The sequence below is a fragment of the Diabrotica virgifera genome, chromosome 6 (genome assembly GCF_917563875.1).
Source record: "Diabrotica virgifera virgifera chromosome 6, PGI_DIABVI_V3a".
Taxonomy (NCBI): domain Eukaryota; kingdom Metazoa; phylum Arthropoda; class Insecta; order Coleoptera; family Chrysomelidae; genus Diabrotica; species Diabrotica virgifera.
The window spans coordinates 74,485,227-74,497,427 of record NC_065448.1 but is presented as its reverse complement, the minus strand read 5'-3'; the positions used below and the strand labels follow the sequence as shown (position 1 = coordinate 74,497,427).

The 12,201-nt window shown below is 31.2% G+C and overlaps 1 long non-coding RNA gene across 2 annotated transcripts; it reads left to right on the top strand.

Annotated features, from left to right (window-relative positions):
* Positions 1-5,231: 5,231 nt before the first annotated feature.
* Positions 5,232-11,871, top strand: LOC126885823 (uncharacterized). Of its 2 annotated transcripts, none has more exons than XR_007698458.1 (2): positions 5,232-5,790; positions 10,915-11,871. It is a non-coding gene; the product is annotated as an uncharacterized LOC126885823 (long non-coding RNA). The 2 variants fall into 2 exon arrangements; XR_007698457.1 differs by lacking the exon at positions 5,232-5,790 and adding an exon at positions 9,785-10,394.
* Positions 11,872-12,201: the final 330 nt, after the last annotated feature.

Below are 12,201 nucleotides of genomic sequence, written 5' to 3'. Positions count from 1 at the left end.
ATAGCTTGATTCTTTAAGAATATCAGTGTAATAATACTGTTGCTAAACATGTAAGTGTCATTGTATACTGGGTGTAACAATGATAGTGTGTTTTTTCCTCAAAGTTCGGAACACCCTGTGGAATATTTTAGCGTTTATAAAATATTGAAATTAAAACACAACTATAGCCTTAGGCTTTCTTAACATTTTGCTTTTTGATTCATTCGCTTCTGTTGCATAACAAAAAAGTTAGGTACTTTAACAACTAGCAACGTTCTTCATCAATACAGGGTGTTTCTAAATAAGTGCGACAAACTTAAAGGGGTAATTCTGCATTAAAAATAATGACCGTTTGATTTATAAACATATGGCCGCAAATGCTTTGTTTCCGAGATACGGGACGTTAATTTTTTTCTTACAAACTGGCGATTTTTTTAGTGCTCTAAAACGGGTTGAGATATGCAAATGAAATTTGATAGGTTTTAAGAGGTAGTTATTATGAATTTTTTTGCTACAATTAAGAATTTTATATTCACCATTGGCGTACATACGGGTAATATTGTCCGGTCATATTCCCCGTATGCACGCCAATGGTGAATATAAAATTCTTAGTTGTAGGGCAAAAAATGCGCAATCACCACCTCTTAAAACCTTCCAAGTTTCATTTGCATATCGCAACTGGTTTTAGAGCAGTAAATTAATCGCCAGTTTGTAAGAAAAAATTCAACATCCCGTATCTCGGAAACGAAGCATTTGCGGACATATGTTTATAAATCAAACGGTCATTATTTTTCATGCAGAATTACCCTTTAATGTTTGTCGCACTTATTTAGAAACACCCTGTATTGATGAATTACGTTACTAGTTGTTAAAGTACTTTTATTTTAACTTATTTAACAACTTATTTAACTTTTTTATTACGCAACATAAGCGAATGAATCAAAAAGCAAAATGTTAAGAAAGCCTAAGGATACAGTTTAGTTTTAATTTCAATATTTTATATACCCTAGAATATTCCACAGTGTGTTCCGAACTTTGAGGAAAAAACACACTATCATTTTTACACTCGGTATACAATGACACTTACCTGTTTAGCAACAATATTTTACAACGATATTCTTGAAGAATAAAGCTATAACATACTAAAAAAATCACTAAAATCGGACAACAGGTTTAGAAAATACGGGACTTGTCCCATTCCCATCCCCAAAAAATTTCCTAGCATCAAACGTAAGCAAGGTACGTTCAAAATAAAATTGTTTTTGGTAAGAAAAAATAGTGAAAATCAGTCCCTAATCACGGCTTCACAAATTTTTATTTTTAAAGGACTGTAGTTGAAAGGGATTGAACGAGTCATTAATCACGAGTGTATGCAAATTTTGAACAGCCATATATTAACAAATTTTTGTATTACAAAAAAACAAAAAATCCAAAATATTTAGAAAATCAAAATCTACATTTTTTATTAAAAAAAAATAAAAAATAAAGATAAAAAAATATTTTATCTACTCTATGTCATATTATGTATAAGTTTTTAGTTTGTGAAAACTGTCATTATAGATAGCAGTGCGTGAAGTGTTTAAAGTGTGCGTGAAGTAACAATGTATTTTAAATGGAACTTTTTTGCACTGTTTTTGACACACTTCCATATAATCAAATATCCTTAACTTTCGCGTTGTCATGGTGATGACATAATGAGCAATAAATTACGACAAAAGTTTTGACAGTTTTGTGGTTTGAAAGAAGTTAGAATTTTTAAATGTCAAAGTTCTAAAAATTGTAGAATAGAAATAAATTCCAGTGACGAAGAGTTACAGTTTTTTTATTTGTTCATCATAGATAAAATATTGTATGAAACTGTGCGTGAAGTACTTTTTTCGATCTTACGCGAAATATAGCTCGCTCCGTTGTCGCTCGTGCTCTAAACATCGCATGCGTTCGCAAAAAGCATACTTCACGAACTGTTTCATAAATAACTATTAAAGCCAATTTTTACAGCCATTTAGACAATACATAAGTAAAGTGACTTGGAATGCTAATTAGGGGGTGATTTTCACGATTTTTTTACAAAAAAAAGGGACCAACTTTATTTTGAACTTAACTAACTGACTTTTGACACTAGAAATTTTTTAAAAAACAAAAATAAAGATAAACATGAATAAAGATAAGATAAACACTTTAAAAAAGTGATAAATGAAAAGTGAAAATGATTTTTCCCCAAAAATTGCTTAATCTTTTGATTATTTTACGTTGAAAAATTATGTTTGAAATTTGACAATAAAGAATCTAGTTTTCACTAGCTACAAGTCTGCCTCTACTGGTTCTACAAACCTTATACATACACCACTTTTTTTCACTTTTTTATATGCTACAGTTCTGCTAAGAATGTGTTTTTCTACAAAATACTTACTTTTAATTTGTGAAAAACCGTCTAAAAACGTGGTTTGTTTGTTGAAAAATGAATATATTCACTAGCAAATAAGTCGAAAAGTATTGACTGAGTGATAAAAAGTATATAGAACAATCATCATCATCATCATCATCACACAGCCAAAGGGCCTAGCCGGGTAAGATGATGAAAACTGCCCCCAACTCGATTCGAATTCCATATAGATCACCGTTTAGCATATATAGTGAAACTAATTTTCTGAAATTTTTAGCCCCCTAGTTGGTCATGTGACCGACCTAGAGCCTAATTAGAGTTTTTATGTTTTTACTTTTTATCTCAGCCGCATCGAGAACTAGCGAAAAATTTTAAATAAAAAAAGTTGTAAGCTTTAAAAAGTTATGTCCGAAAAATTTTTTTTATTATTTTTGGCGGGAAATTTAAATTTTAGAACGCTTTTAAAATTTTAAATGAGTAGAAAAAATAACTAAGACATTCGTTTTCACGAAAAAAATATATAACGTGTATTTTTGCATATTATTTCACCCTGAATTTTTTCAAATTTTTAAAGTTGGTGAAACGTACCTTTAAAAATAAAAAACCGTATTATTTCGTTTTTTTTTTAATTTTTTTATACAATTTTATACATATTTTTCAAAAAAAGGTAACACCGTCACTAGAATAGGTAAAAAAGTAAAAAATAATTGGGGTTTGCTTAATAAAAATGTTTCGTAATGCCATCTATTTTCAAGATACAGGGCGTTGGAGAAAACAAAATTTTACACATTTTTTGCGATTTTGCCGAAACTGCTGGCAACATTGGTATAAAATTTAGCGAGTTTTAAGAGGTAGATGTTGATATTTTGATATACAATTAAGAATTTTATATTTATCATTGGCGCGCATAGGGGTAATGGTCTGAACTTTTTAAAGAAAAATGATAGTACGCCATTGACATATTTCAAATGAACAATCGTTTTTGAATTCCTCGTTCAATTTGTGACAAAAAATCTATCTTCCTATTATTTCATACGACGCGCCATTTTTATTCAAAAAATAAAACATCTTAACCCTTACTAAGTATTTACATCTACATAAACTCGTACATCCATTATAAAAACTAATTCGAAGACTTTGGAAGCGTTAAGATATTTTATTTTTTGCAGCAAAACGACGCGTCGTATGAAAAATGAGAAGATAGTTTTTTTATCGCACATTGAACGAGAAATTCAAAAATGATTGTTAATTTGAAAAGTTCAGACCATTACCCCTATGTGCGCCAATGGTAAATATCAAATCGTTAATTGTATGTTAAAACATGCACAATAACTACCTCTTAAAATCTGCCAAATTTTATTACAATGTTGCCAGTAGTTTCGGCAAAATCGTAAAAAATGTGTAAAATTTTGTTTTCTTCAACGCCCTGTATCTTGAAAATTGATGACGTTACAAAAAATTTTTATACGCAAACCCCAATTATTTTTCAGTTTTTTACCTATTCTAGTGACGGGGTTACTTTTTTTGAAAAACATGTATAAAATTGTATCAAAAAACGAAAAAAAAACGAAAATTGCGGTTTTTTATATTTAAAGGTGCGTTTCACCAATTTTAAAAATTTGAAAAAATTCAGGGTGAAACATTATGCAAAAATACACGTGATATATTTTTTTCGTGACAACGAATGTCTTAGTTATTTTTTTATACTTATTTAAAATTTTAAAATTGTTCTAAAATTCAAATTTCCCGCCAAAAATTAAAAAAAAATCGTACAGATCTTTTTAAAGCTTACAACTTTTTTATTTAAAGTTTTTCGCTAGTTCTCAATGCGGCTGAGATAAAAAATAAAAACATAAAAACCCTAATTAGGCTCTAGGTGGGTGACATGACCAATTAGGGGGCTAAAAATTTCAGAAAGTGAGTTTCACTATATATGCTAAACGGTGACCTATATGGAATTCGAATCGAGTTGGGGGCAGTTTTCATCATCTTACCCGGCTAGGCCCTTTGTCCACTGTCGGACATAGGCCTCCTCAAGATGTCTCCACCCTTCTCTGTCCTGGGCAGCTGCAATCCAGTTTGTCGCTATTCTCTTAATATCGTCGGTCCATCTGGTAGGTAGTCTTCCACGACTTCGTTTGTCTGCCCTTGGCCGCCACTCTAAAATCTTCTTGGTCCATCTGTTGTCTCTCTGTCTTGTCTTGTCTTGCTGTCTTGTCTTGTCTAGCTGATATAGAACAATAGTTGCTCAGAATTAGTCAGTTTATCCTCTTCCGCACTTATTTCTAACGTATGTTTTTTCACCCCCGAGACGGGCTGACATTAACCGCCAGGTCAAAAGCACACATCGGCACAATAATACTTTTTTTCTTTGGCATGTTAGCTATGTGTATGCCAAATTTCATGTCAATCCAAGCGGTTTTTTCAAATCCGGAGCAAAAACCATGAGTAAATGGACTAAATTTTACATTTCACATTCGTAAAAGTTGTGTTTTAGATTTTAAAACTTTTATTTTAAAAGTTGTACTATAATTTTATGCACTCCAGGTAAAATTATAAATAAAAATAATCCTAAAATCTATTTCGGTTTCTTATCATGTCCCACTACTTAAAAAATAAACTTCCCCCTTTTAAAAATGATCAGGTTAAAGTAACTTATCGGAACTGTCGTTTAATATAAATTATATGACGGTCTCGTCGAACTCAAAAAGTTCCTGCAGTCTTCCTGGTAATGCATAAACATGATCGGAATTTTAAAAGCTGGAATTCAGCCCCCATCGCGAACCGTCAAAACCACTTTCGTGTAGAATCGCGACCCCTCAAAACAGATTTGTTGCTCTTATTGAGTTTTATGGATATTTAGTCGGTTGCAACTTTGCTCAACAAGGAAAGTTAATTTAATAGTTTGATATCTTAATTATATTAGGGTTTTCTTTAGTAACTATAAGTTAGGGATGATTATAGACCAAAAACCGCACATGTTAGAGTTAAGTTTCCTCCTCCTCATCTTATCTCGTTCGTAAGGATAAGGATATAGTGCTGTTGTAACGGTCCATCCGTTATAATATCATTTTTAGCGCTTTAATTATTTTTAAAATTATTTTCTTTTGACCTCCCATTTAAATTCTTTAATTTCTCGTAAAGGACTTCTCATGTGACGTCACACTGTACGGAACATAGTTGAACCGTTCCTTGTCATTTAATTCGTGTTCCGTGAGAGTTTGACGTCTTCCTCGCTGAATGAGAGAGGAATGCTCTTTACTTGACTGTGAGCTGTGGTTCGAATCGGTTATACCAATGGCGGGTTGATAATTTCAACTATTTAAATCATTTTTGTTAATTTCCAAGTGAAAAGCTATCTGGAGCCTGGAGTATGGAAACATATGTGTAACTCAACACCTCATGGAATCTGGATAAGAATCAACCCGGTAAAATATTTAGTTTTTCATAATAATTTTTTTATATAGCCTGGTTTTTTTGTGATGGAACATTTGATATATTAGGTTCATTGTTAAATTTCTTAGTCAACTCATTATTTGGATTTTATGTAGATTATTTCGATTTACCTGAGATTAGTTTTTGTTCCATTTTAATGATCGGTTTTTCTATGTTAATGCTTCTAAAAAGTTTCCTCAATTATTTCTTCTTCCCTTTACTTTTTGCTAATGTCTAAGATGGGAAATAAAACTGGGAATGTTTTTAGCCATTTGGGAGAAACCATAAGATGAAGTCATAGCCCCTTCTTTGACCACCTAGGGAAATCACCACAGCCACAGTCAAGTCAACATTGGGAGTAAGTCATTTTTGGGAACAAGCTTTTTGGGAGCATTCCAGCTCCTTTTCGTCCTGCCACCTGGGCCTACGGAGGGCATGGGACCGCATCATCTTGATGCTCATTTCTGAGGATGCAGCAGCAACCTCTTTAGGAGTCGTTTGGGAACATTTAATGTTGTGTTTTAAGTAACTATGGTTTTTATATACCCCACATTCTCTTCTTTTCAGCCACAACTATTTAGTTACCCAGTCTTTTCGTTTCTTTTTTTTTCCTTACTTCTGTTGGAGTATATCACTCTCTTTACCTTCACTCCAACAGAAGTTTTCTTATTTTTGTTACACTGGCTGCCCAATACGTGGTGCCAACCGTTTTATGGTTCTAAGACAGTAGTTCTTTTAGTTCAATTTTCTTTTATTGGAATTTTCTGTTTTATTAACTTTTTGATATCTTTGTATACATGTTACTTCTGATTTATTTTTGGTCTTTAAAACTTTACGAATACTAAACAGGTAGACTTATGCTGCTTTTGGTTTTGATTAGTTTATTTCGATACCTCATTTTTAGTTTTAGTGGTACAGCTCATATCTTAGTTTGGATTTTGTATTTTTATTGGAAACTTATTTATGTATTTAGATTGAGTATACATAACTGACATTATGTTCTATTAGTTAAATTTTTATTCCTTCTACCAATGGTAGTACGTTTGCGCGTACAATTAATCGTTGACTATATGCATATATTTTTTTTCTAGTGTGGTTATATTTTACACCTAACTAGAAATTATTTTCAGTATTTAGGTATTTTATTTACTTTATTGATTTGATTATTTATATATTTTGCTGGCATTTTGATTTGTTGGTGTGTCGCTAATATTTTCTCCATATGTATCTTTGTCTTACAAACTTTAGATTATATTTTATATTTGTTATTTTTGATATTTGGGTTGTTTGGTAAGACAGGCACACACCACAAAGCAATATCAGTCCAGAACATTAGCTTCTATACATGATACGTTGAATTCGCATGGTTCGGATGATTACAGATGGTCATCCAAACTATTTTTCTTTAATTGGTAGTGTTAAACATAACAATTATGATTATTGTATGGTAAAGTAGTTCCATTATCCATCTCATCTTCTAGTTTGTTAATTTTGATAATAATATTATATTAATGTGGGTACCATAATATAATGCTTATATGAATCAGATACTTTAGGTTGAGATTCAAATATAAATTCTTTATTAGTTAGGAAACATTGATACTACTTTTCTATTAAGTTATAGAACAATCTTCAGAAGAAGATTACCTTAACAGTGTTGTTCAAGCTAATCTCTTCTTCTGTTTGTCTTTAGCTTAGCTCAATCTTTAGTATGGTTATAACTTTTAGTCCAATATTGTTTTTTTTTTATCATATGATAATGCATGTACCCACATAAATTGCTTGATTTCATCTTTGGCTTAGTTTTGATGACTTTTATTTATTACTTATTAATTTAATTATTATGTAGTACTTTATGTATGAGTTTATTTTTTTTTTGGTATTATAAGCACATTGAGCATTGTAATTATTATTATGAGTCAATATTATTAATTGCTGATCCTGTCAGTAGGATTACACAATTAATAATAACTTCACTTGTATTTTTGTTTATTTTTGCACACCTAACCCCTAAGTTAGTAGGGTTGTTAACTTATTATATATTTATATAGTTGGATAGGAAAGCTCATACAAGTACCCTTGTTTAATATGGATATTATGATGGAACTATGTTACACTACCATATCTCAGGTTATGTGTTATATTATGTTGAATATTTGATTACTTACTAATTTTTTTATTATTTTTGATATCTTGTTATTGAATTTGCCATATTGTAAAGATGTGGTTTTTAATTTGTTATTGGGTTACTCTATTAACATTTGTCTCCAATATCTTAAACACTTCATAATAATTGATATCCTTCTATCCTACACACTATGATTCTGGAATTAGTTTGGAATGTTGATGTGAGTATGTATGGTTTCTTAAGTCTTTTATTGATTTCTTCTTGTGGACTAGTCTGTCGTTACTCTGTTAACGCTAGTGAGTGAGTACGTGGGTTCGAAATTCAGCAACATCACTGCTATCCGGTTTCGTAATCTATGTCCTCATGGCAGAGTAGGCAGATGTCTTTTCATCATTACATTTCCTAAACATTTTTCTGTAATCAGTTTACTTATTTCAGTTTTTTACAATTTAATAGGGAAGTATTTAGTTCATATTAGGGCTTTTACTTCATAGTATGTTTGTACTTTGATAGCTGATGGATAAACATGGATAAAAATCTTGCGCACTTGTTTATAAATCAATGCTTAGGCCATCCCTATACATAGTAGGTTCTTTAAGTCAGTATTTGGAGTGTTTAGATAGATGAGTGTTCATTTGAGTATATTCCCACTTCTTTCCTTAGGCATTAGTCTTGCTACTCAGATTCTGGAATATTTCCTGAATAATTCTATGTATGTGAGAACGCATGAATCTGCAGTTTTATTTAAAACTTGTTGCTCGTTCTCATCAATTTTTTTCTTATCACTTATCCTATTTTTTCTTCCTATTATTTATCATAGTGCCATAGAACTTGTAAGTTCACCATTCATTATGTTTTCTTTCTTACTTATTCTTACATTATTGGTACCTTATCTGAGTCTGGTTATTCTCATACATCTGTTGTAGCAACATGCTATAGTTCGCGAATACCAGCACGAATTAAGTTTATGTAGTTTCTATATTTTAGTCAATATACCTTAGGTATTTATCTTACTTTTGATTTAGTTTGGTTACATCTCTGTTACTTAGTCTGTTATTAATTTTTATTCTGACTTATTTTGATTACTTAGTTTGGATAGGTTCATATTACCGGATGAGGGTGTATGTAGACCTAATTTATTTATTTTGTTCAGTATTAGTTACCATTGGATCCAATAATTTAGTTAGTAAGAATTGGTCCATAAATTTGCCTGATCGTTCTTCTTTGGATATGCCCTTATATAAATCTGGTGTCCATTGATAGTCCGATTCTGGATAAGTGTCCGATTCTTCATTTATTTTGTGTATTTGGTTGGATAGGTTCGTATTACCGGATGTGGGTGTACGTAGACCTGATCTGTTTATGTGGATTAGTATTGGTGTAAATTGGTCCATAAATTTGCCTGGTCGTTCTTCTTTGGATATGCCTTTTATGAATCTGGTGTCCACTGATCGTCCGACTTTGGATTAAGTGTCTGATTCCACATTTATTTTGGTTATTGAGTTTTGGATTCCTTTGGTATGTTCAGCATTGGTATTATTTGGCATTAGTGAGAATTGTTCCATAAATCTTCCTGATTGTTCTTCTCTGGATATACTATTATGAATCTGGTGTCCATTGTTAGTTCAGTTTTGGATTAAGTGTTCAATTCTTTACTTATTTTAGTTACTGATTTTTTTTTAATCCCTTTGATACATTTACTTGTGATATGGTTCGAATTGGCTCACACCTTTTCCTGGTTGTTCCGTCCTTGGATATACCCTTTATAAATCTGATGTCCAAGGATAGTTAAATTTTGGTTTTAGTGTCCAATTCGACACTTAGTTATTATTGTGAACTTAATATTTAGTTTTGTTTTGACTTTTAAGCAATATTATGTCAATATTTGGTAGCAGAGAGTAACATAGTAACATTTTAGTATGAATTTGAGTAATTTATTTATTTTTCCTGATCATTAGTTTATTCTTATTGGTAATCTTGCGAATCAACGTGGATTGTTAGACTAGTGTAAATTTTATTTGTTATATTCTGAGGTTTAAAAAAAAATTTCTTTGATAATTTTTTTTTCCCGAGTAGGAGGGGATTGTAACGGTCCACCCGTTATAATATCATTTTTAGTGCTTTAATTATTTTTAAAATTATTTTCTTTTGACCTCCCATTTAAATTCTTTAATTTCTCGTAAAGGACTTCTCATGTGACGTCACACTGTACGGAACATAGTTGAACCGTTCCTTGTCATTTAATTCGTGTTCCGTGAGAGTTTGACGTCTTCCTCGCTGAATGAGAGAGGAATGCTCTTTATTTGACTGTGAGCTGTGGTTCGAATCGGTTATACCAATGGCGGGTTGATAATTTCAACTATTTAAATCATTTTTGTTAATTTCCAAGTGAAAAGCTATCTGGAGCCTGGAGTATGGAAACATATGTGTAACTCAACACCTCATGGAATCTGGATAAGAATCAACCCGGTAAAATATTTAGTTTTTCATAATAATTTTTTTATATAGCCTGTTTTTTTTGTGATGGAACATTTGATATATTAGGTTCATTGTTAAATTTCTTAGTCAACTCATTATTTGGATTTTATGTAGATTATTTCGATTATCGAATATTCATTCAAGGAAAATTATATATTAATATATTTTTTGGTTAGACATAACCAAACACATGCAATTCTCAATTAATATTGGAAATAATTATCATTTCTCTGTAGGTTTTAAATTTATTGAACATCCAATATTTTTATAAATTCTATATATTTTTACAGATATTCCCTCAGATAAATCATATTCAAATTTCACATTCATCATTATTTGTTCATGTTTTCACACTCAAAATAGTTCAAGGTTACCTGAGATTAGTTTTTGTTCCATTTTAATGATCGGTTTTTCTATGTTAATGCTTCTAAAAAGTTTCCTCAATTATTTCTTCTTCCCTTTACTTTTTGCTAATGTCTAAGATGGGAAATAAAACTGGGAATGTTTTTAGCCATTTGGGAGAAACCATAAGATGAAGTCATAGCCCCTTCTTTGACCACCTAGGGAAACCACCACAGCCACAGTCAAGTCAACATTGGGAGTAAGTCATTTTTGGGAACAAGCTTTTTGGGAGCATTCCAGCTCCTTTTCGTCCTGCCACCTGGGCCTACAGAGGGCATGGGACCGCATCATCTTGATGCTCATTTCTGAGGATGCAGCAGCAACCTCTTTAGGAGTCGTTTGGGAACATTTAGTGTTGTGTTTTAAGTAACTATGGTTTTTATATATCAGACATTTATTTGATACATTATGTTTATTAATTATTTTTTTTCAGATTTAGCGTACATTTGTTTTTATATGACATATTTGTATACTATTGTATTTGGTTCCCAAACTTTGTATCTACGGTAACTTCTTGTGCACAGGAATAAGCCTAGAGAAAATTAGGTTTTTAATACTTTATTATTGCTTTGATATAATATTACTTGCTTGTTTCCCAAATATTTTCTTGTTATTCGCTTTATTTCGATTGTTCGGTTAATTCGTCGTTACTTTATTTCATTGCATTTTCTCGGTTAAGTTAGGTCATCGTTTCGGTATTAATTACTTCATTACTATAACTTTATTCATTTGTATATTTAACTTTATTTATTCATTATGGTATTTTCTCTTAGTGAGGCTTGGGCCTATTTATTTGTAGTATTTTCATCTTTGTCAGTTTCCTTTAGTTGTACGTCGCAGGCGTACTATAACCATTTGGTAGAAGACATATGTAATTTTGTACACTATATGTTAGTAAGAGGTACTTATACCTTTAAGTTTTGTAACAGGTAACATTATTATTATCTCAAATATAACTTTTTGTATAACTTATGTCATTTTAGAGTCACATGATATGCACTTTGTGTAACTCAGAGATTGTCCAAGATCTAGTAGTTATTTTTAATAAATATTTACTTATTTTGTATATCAATTATTTTATTACTCCTTTATGTTCATTATTACAGGTTTGATATATTTAATATTTGACAGCAGTATAAGATACCTGGGAAAATGATCGAAGATCATTTTCATGGCGCCCATGATTAGTTAGTTTTATTTATTTTGTTCGTTTTTAGTCATTATTCATCTCCATTCATTTTCAGTACATTATTCTTATTTTATTATTTCATCTTTTAGTCATCGTTACTGTCTATATAGAGCTACTGTTCTTCGACAGGCATGCAAACGAGCCGTATCCATCCTTGAGTGTCAAGTTGCTCTCTTGCATCTATAGCTAGCCAACTCTATTCAGTTT